This window comes from Myotis davidii, unplaced genomic scaffold (assembly GCF_000327345.1).
Source record: "Myotis davidii unplaced genomic scaffold, ASM32734v1 scaffold332, whole genome shotgun sequence".
Classification (NCBI taxonomy): Eukaryota; Metazoa; Chordata; class Mammalia; order Chiroptera; family Vespertilionidae; genus Myotis; species Myotis davidii.
This window is the reverse complement of record NW_006285779.1, coordinates 7,383,774-7,391,365: the sequence shown is the minus strand read 5'-3', so window position 1 is coordinate 7,391,365 and position 7,592 is coordinate 7,383,774.

The following is a 7,592-nucleotide window of genomic DNA, read 5'->3' as shown; positions in this document are numbered from 1 at the left end:
AAATATCACATGATCTCATTCATTTGTGGAATATAATGAACAACATAAACTGATGAAAAAAAAACAGATCCAAGGACAGAGAAGCATTGATCAGACTGTCAAACCTCAGAGGGAAGGTTGAGGAGGGTGGGGGTAAGGGGGAGAGATCAACCAAAGCACTTGTATGCATGCATATAAGCCTAACCAATGGACACAGACACCAGGGGGGTGAGGGCATGAGTGCGGGGGTGGGGGAGGAGTTGGGGGCAATAAGGGCATAAGAACATATGTAATACCTTAATCAATAAAGAAAGAAACAAATAATTTATAGTATTTTTTCCTGTGAGTGGTTCTTGTCAAGTGGAGAAGACACAAAAGTAATTATAAAGCCACGTAAAGTGTGCTTCCACAGAGAGAGACTTAACTGGGCTGGTAGCTAGTCGGGGTTCGGAATACACGGCAGCTCCCCAGAGAAGAGGACCTGTGAGCTGGAGCTTTCCACACACATGGGAAGGTAGCAAGAGGAGCTCCAAGGGGAGTTTCTGTTCCAATGGAACATTGTGGGCCGTGATACCACAGTTCACCCAGCTTTAGTCACCCCCTCTTTCTTTCTCCCCCAACTCTAGACGCCTCAGGAAAAGTCCCTTCCTCTCTTGCTCTCCTTTGCATTCTGAGCCAAAAACAGAACTCAGACCTAGGCCTCACACCAGCACCGTGTGGTTTACCCTTGCGTGAGGGGCCGAAGAATCTGGGACTCTGAAATGACCCACGGCACCACGGAAATCTGCAGCTGCCTCTTCACCTTCTCAGATGAAACCCTCTCCTCTCCAAGCATAAGCACTCAAAGCAAACACATTCTTACTTTGGTTAGCGTTTCTCTTTGGCTCAGTTACTGTATTGCCACAGAATTGTTTTATATTTTCATCGCCAGACGTTTCTGCAACAGTTTTTTGAGCCTGGGGACCATAGCACCATTTATAGCTTTGCTTCTATGGGGAAAAGTGCTTTCAAGTTCTAAACAACCAAGTTACAAATAAATGATTGGACTCAACTGCTTTTAGGCAATGAACTTCCTGTAATGTTTTGCACACTTCAGTGCTCAAGGCTGGTGTGTGTGTGTGTGTGTGTGTGTGTGTGTGTGTGTGTGTTTAAAATTTCTAAATATGGGTGCCAGGTGTTCCATTTTCAGACTGACCAAGTGTAACATTTTTTTTTTCTCTCTTAAAGCAACAGAATCATTTCTTTGGTGAACACATATCTGTTTAAGAGAAAACTTGGCAAAAGAAATGGCTGGGACCAAAAAAGGAAGTAGTGCTAAATATGTAGGGAGAAAAATATGTCCTTGCACAGAATAAGAAAAGAGGTTAACTTATTTTTTAACTGTATTATTACAGGTTAAGGAAAAATGGTAAAATGACTCCAAGTAGAAGGAGAGATAGGGATCAAAGCCACCTGCACAAGCTGGTGTTATTTTGAGCCCGGTCACCCAAAGAGATTGTCGAGAGAGATCGTGGAGATGTTTCTCGTGTGTTGCAAAGCAAGTTCAGACCTAGAAAAATTAAAAACCACACAGTGAAGAGAGCACACAATCTGTCTCCTAATAAGTCAATACCATCAGGTAATGCAGACATCAGGAGGCGAGGCCATGCAAATTGTTTTCTTTGCCTCAAAAGAGAACATTGGGCTCAATACTTAATTAATTTCACTCTCCCACCCTAGATCCCTCTCTCTCTCTTTTCTACACTGTTGACTGACCTTCTCTATTTAGTCTTATTTCTTTCTCACTTCCTCTAACAGTAAGGGATGACGTGGTAATTAATGCTCTTGAACCGAAGAAGCTAATTCAACTGTAGTTTTCCCCCTTTCAAAACCATTAAGTTACTGCTGTTCCTTCAAGATTCAGACTTTTTGTATATGCATTAGCATAAGATATATACATTTTTCCCTATAAGCAATGGTATGTATTTTCTATTTACCTAAATGGTAGGCATTAAAAATAATAAAATACTGGTAACTATCAAAATAAACATTTAAAAAAAAACACCAAAAACTTGTTTGTCCTTTTGAACCAAGCTTGGTATTTCATAGTGACCAGGACTGGCTACATATTTTGTGGAATCCAATGCAAAATAAAAATGTGAGGACCCTTGTTCAAATATTATTAAGAATTTCAGGACGGTGTTAGTAGAGCATTAAACCAAGTGTGAGTCTCTTCTGAGTGGGGGGTCCTATGTGGCTTCATAGGTCACGCACCCATGGAGCTGGCCCCGCTGGCGGATTTTTTTAACCGGAGCACACATAGACACAGCCACAATGCTCTAGGCGGGTATAGAATTCACCAGAAACCCATGCTGAAAATGTAATGACGTCACCTCACAAAAAGCGCACACATCCTGTGGTGGTTTCCAATACACTTCCTGAGTATTCACTTATTGACCATAACTGACGCGGAGAAAATACTGTAACTCATAACAGCACCTGGGCCAACTGATGAACAGAGTGTTTGGGGTGCCCTGTCGTCAAACTTTTAGGACTTAATACCTGAGAATGTGCTAAACAGAAAAGGAACTTTGAAGTCACTTTTCCCCTGGGGCTGGAACCTTTGTAATGACATATATGGATGAGCCCTGTGGGTTAGGAATCAGGTTATGGATTGACAGAAGGGCTGATAAAGCCAAGTATACAGCCAAGAGAATTATGAAGAACAGGTTTCTCTGGTTCCAACCAAGTAAATCACAGTCAGATTTTTCTTCACCGAAAGGTGCAACCTGAATGGTGGCTTGATTGCGTCCTAGTCCTTCTGCTGGTCTCCTGGACTGCCAGCCCCCACCTCCTGGACACCCTGTCTCCCCTTGTGAGAACGGAGTCATTGTCCCGTGTCATTTCATGCAAATTTGGCGGGGTGTCCGTGGCATCTTCCTCTGCCTAGACTTCTGCTAGCTTCAAGGTGGGGAGGGGCATTTGTCTGGGGGATGGGGAAGCGCCATTGCCTGGATTCCAGTTGCACCTGTCTCCAGCAGGATCGGTTACTGCATTTTCCAAAGGCAAACACAAGCCACCCTCATGAGATATTTTCTTGATCATCCACTCCGATCCCCAGTCTGTCTCACGTGAGCATGAGGAATGCATATACGTATCGCTCTCTGCCTCAGAGATGAGAAAACCGGGGCTACTAAAAAAAGGAGGGACTTGGATCCAACCACTGCACTACCTGACCCTTTGCCTTTATTCTGTACTGCCCACAAAACTTACTGTCAGTTAAATTATAAAACAGCAAAAGTCTAAGATTTTCTGGGAAATAATTATATTTACAAGATTGCAAATAAGTCCATTCAGGCTCCCTTTGGCTTTCCCTGTTTTCTCTCTCCACCAAATCACTCCCCCTCCCCTATGCTGATTCCCCTCCCTCTCCCTCAAAGGCTAGTGGATGATTCTAACTTCCTAATCTTCCGTTCTCTTCCTATCACCACCTTCTCCCACTCAGATGTCAGAAAACAAATAAACAAAAATCAGCGAACTCAGAATACTCACCAGCAGGGAGAAGGAAGCTAGCCATCTCCAAAGAAGTTGGAAGGATTTCAAGAAAGTTAATAAATTTCAAAATCTAGAAGTGTGTTGCCTAAGTTAACTGGCAATGCTGTATCAACTTGTAAAAGTTAAAATAACTAATGTGTCTAGAGACCTTTAAGTGCATAAACTCTTTCACAGGTGTTAATGCAGTTTAACTTCACAATGCAGTATAACATAGATACTATTATTAGGTCCATTGTGCAGAGGAGAAAACTGAGGCACAGAGCAGTGGAATGACTTTCCCACAACTACTCAATAAGAGAAGGGAAGTCAGGTTTCCTAACTTGGAAGTTCATGTTCTTTCCACTCTCCCACACAGCTAGTTGTTGAACTATTTTTAGTTCAATGTGCACATATTTCTTCTTTTTCCAAATGACAAGAGATACAATTCAGAAAGTACTAAGGGCCTAAAGTTCTGCAGCTTGACATCCTCCTGCTGTCAAATTTAGAAGTCACTCACCTTCTTTCAACACTCCAGTAGGTTTCAAATCAGTGGAGACAATATGGATCTAATACCTTACTTTGTACAGAAAAATCAATCCCATGAAAATTAAAGACTTAAACATGAAAACAAAACCATTTTTAAAACATGAGAGAGAACTTGGGGATTTTTTCCCCTTGGTTTAGAATCTCAGAGTGGGAAATGGCTTTCTAAGCATGACACAAAACATAGAAGTTTTAAAAGATAAAATTGCTATATAAGCTGCATAAAAAAATCTATGTTTAAGAAAACACCACCCATCACAAGATAAAAAGTCAGAGGAAAAATTGTACCCAGCATTTGCAACCTATATGCAGGAAAAGGGCTAATTGTGTAATATGGAAACAAATGTCACAAATTGACAAGAAGAATACAATACATTCCATAGAAACTAGGCAACAGATATAAATGATGTGCAGGGTTGGGGAACCTGTTTTCTGCCAAGGGCCATTTGGATATTTATAATATCAATCTGAGTGTAAATTGTTACACCCTCAATGGAGAACAATTTGCAGGATTTAAGCCAGTTACCTTGTCATCAAGTGTAAATGATGGAACCTAGACTTGGCTCCGAACTCCATGCTGCTAGGTGTACCAGTTAATAATGTGGATTTTTTTCAATAGATGGAGTTACACATATATTGACATACATGCGATTTGATATGTATGCTATTTTGTTGTATTGACAACAAGCTTCAACACTTCATTTGTCAAATTTGCTGAAGGTGTTAACATCATAGATATTTTTACGCTTTAAAATGTCGAATTTCGTGCCAAAAAAAGAGCATTTGAGGGAAGTTTTAATTCAGTACTTTATTTTGAAGAAAAGTGCTGCTGGAAGTTATTGTATACTTCGGGAAGCTTATGGTGAACATGTTCCATCTCAAGATACTTGTGAACGCTGGTTTAAATGCTTTAAAAGTGATGATTTCGACGTGAAAGAGAAAGAACGTCCAGGTCAACCGAAAAAGTTTGAAGACCAACAATTACAAGCATTATTGGATGAAGATGCGTGTCAAACTCAAAACAACTTGCAAAAAGATTAACCGGTTAATGGTTAATCCTCATTTTTAACCCGTTACCAATTAATCTGCCTAATGGTTAAAAATGCAGATTTTGTAATAAAAGAAAACAATAATTTCAAGAGAAACACCAAAAGTGCTTTATTCAAAGTAATGTCCATCGCTAGCTACACATTTCACCCATTTTCCTTCCTTTAACATCTTTCCCATTGCTTGTAAATGATCGGCAATTATTTGCTGAGCAACGGTTAATCTTTCTGCAAGTTGTTTTTGAGTTTGACACGCATCTTCATCCAATAATGCTTGTAATTGTTGTTCCTCAAACTTTTTCGGTTGACCTGGACGTTCTTTGTCTTCACGTCGAAATCATCACTTTTAAAGCCTTTACACCAGCGTTCACAAGTATCTTGAGATGGAGCATATTCACCATAAGCTTCCCAAAATATACGATAACTTTCAGCAGCACTTTTCTTCAAAATACCCAGTACACCGAGTATTTATTGCATAGTCCCAGAGCTGCAGGACCATGAGGCCAGAGCAGCACCTACCTATGTGTTAAACAGACATTCCACAATAGCTGTAAGTGCAAATAACAGCTTTAATTTTCATGATAAACGGAAAGAAAGGTGCTTATTATGCCTGACAGAATGGCTTAGAGAGGTTAAGTTTCCTGCTCAAGGCCACACTGCTGCTAAATGGCAAAAGCAGAGACAACCCCTTCTCATACAGAGCTGCCGGCCAGTCCCTGTTCATGCTGACACCTGCATGCAACAACCCCAAAAGCTCCGTGGGAGGAGGCACCTGTATGACACAATGCTGATCCTCAACATTTGTTGGTTGAATGAATGAACGATAGAGTCCTATGCTGGCCTTTGCAGATGAAGAGGATGCTGCCCCTTTTCTGTATGATGAGGGAAAAGAAACACAAAGCCGGAGATGAAGGAGTGAGGTCTAATTCAATAAAGTAATGTATTTACAACCAAATGCTCCAGACTCTCTCCAACAGGAATTTTGCTTTACAACCCAGAGACCTTTTGAGATAGAAAATACTGACACCAGGTGGTGACAATGAGAACGTCTGTGCCTGCACCGGGCCACAGCTTCGTTGGAACTGAAGTGCGACATTGTCTGGCCAGCTCACTGCAGGACTGAAACAGCACCCCTGGTGAACAGCACCGACCTGGTTCCATTGTGCAGCACTTCCTACATATGTATGTCAGGATTTGCCCTCACGAAGCTAGCACTTCTTCTTGACCACCAGAATCCCAGAGCATGCCAGGTGTGCGGCCCACTGCCGACCTGCACTTCTAAGTTACCATCCGCACTGCCTTGGTTTACAGTGGGTGGCTATACATGCCAGGGTGGGCAAAAGTAGGTTTACAGTTGTGAATGTGCAAAACAGAGTTTATTCTTGTATTATTTAGTTATGAAGTATTGTGTTATTTATTTGTATTATTTGTCTTCTTATTGTTATTATTTCGTAAACTTTTGGGTGATCTATCTTTTGGGTAATGATGGCTCATAATTTAATCTCCTTTTGCCCACCCCTGAATACACATAAGCACATGAAAATTTATTTAAAAGCTCATGTGTCAGGGTGCAAGACCACTTACTTTACCTTTTGTGTACAGAGAAAATGTGAACTTTGTTATTTTGTCTAGGGAAGAGCTGAGTTTCTTTCTTCTTGCTGGAATGTGGGGGGAGGAGGGCGGGGATGTAAAGTTTAGTTTCATCTGTCAATTTCTGTCCAATCTTCTTGGATAATTCCAGGCACTATAACCCCCTCAAGATAGTGCCTGGGTGAATGGAAGAAGCATGTGGCCATCTGTGCTTGTGGCATTGAGGAACACTCTCACAGGGCGACGATGAAGTGGAGTTTGTACTTAAAGGGGGATGGATGCCTTCTCATGATGCCCTGCTTAAAAGCAGTGATTTCAATTAGCAAACCCAAATGTCAAAAGGGAGTAGGAAGGAGTCTGTGTCTCCATATCATTTTAGCTTTTATAAAGGAAGACAAAGCATAGTTAGCAATGGCAGCCATCCACAACAAATACTCTAAACCAGCAGCTTGTCAACCTGGGCAGCACAGGAGGGCAACTGGGGAGCTGGGAGAAAACACGGATGCTCATTCAGCCTCATCCCCACACCCTGCGATTCTGATTCCATTAGTCTGGGATGGAGCCTGGTGCCTGGTATTTTAAAAGCTCAGATAGTGCTTCTGTGTAGCCAGGGTTGTGAACCAAAGTTCTGAGCAGAGAACAAATATTTATGTAACAATGTATGCATGCAACAAGCAAACATTGATTTTGTTTTCGCTTTTGTTTTTACTCACTGTTATGGACTGAATGTTGGTGTCCTTCAGAATTCCCATCTTGAAGCCCTACCCCCCAGTGCGATGATATTTGGAAGTAAAGTCTTTGGGAGGCCATGAGGTGACGAGGGTGAGATTAGTGCTTTTATCAGATAAAAGACAAGAGGGGTGATCGCTCTGTGTGTCAGCAAGAAGGCAGCCATCTGCAAACCTGTAAGAGGTCTCAGCA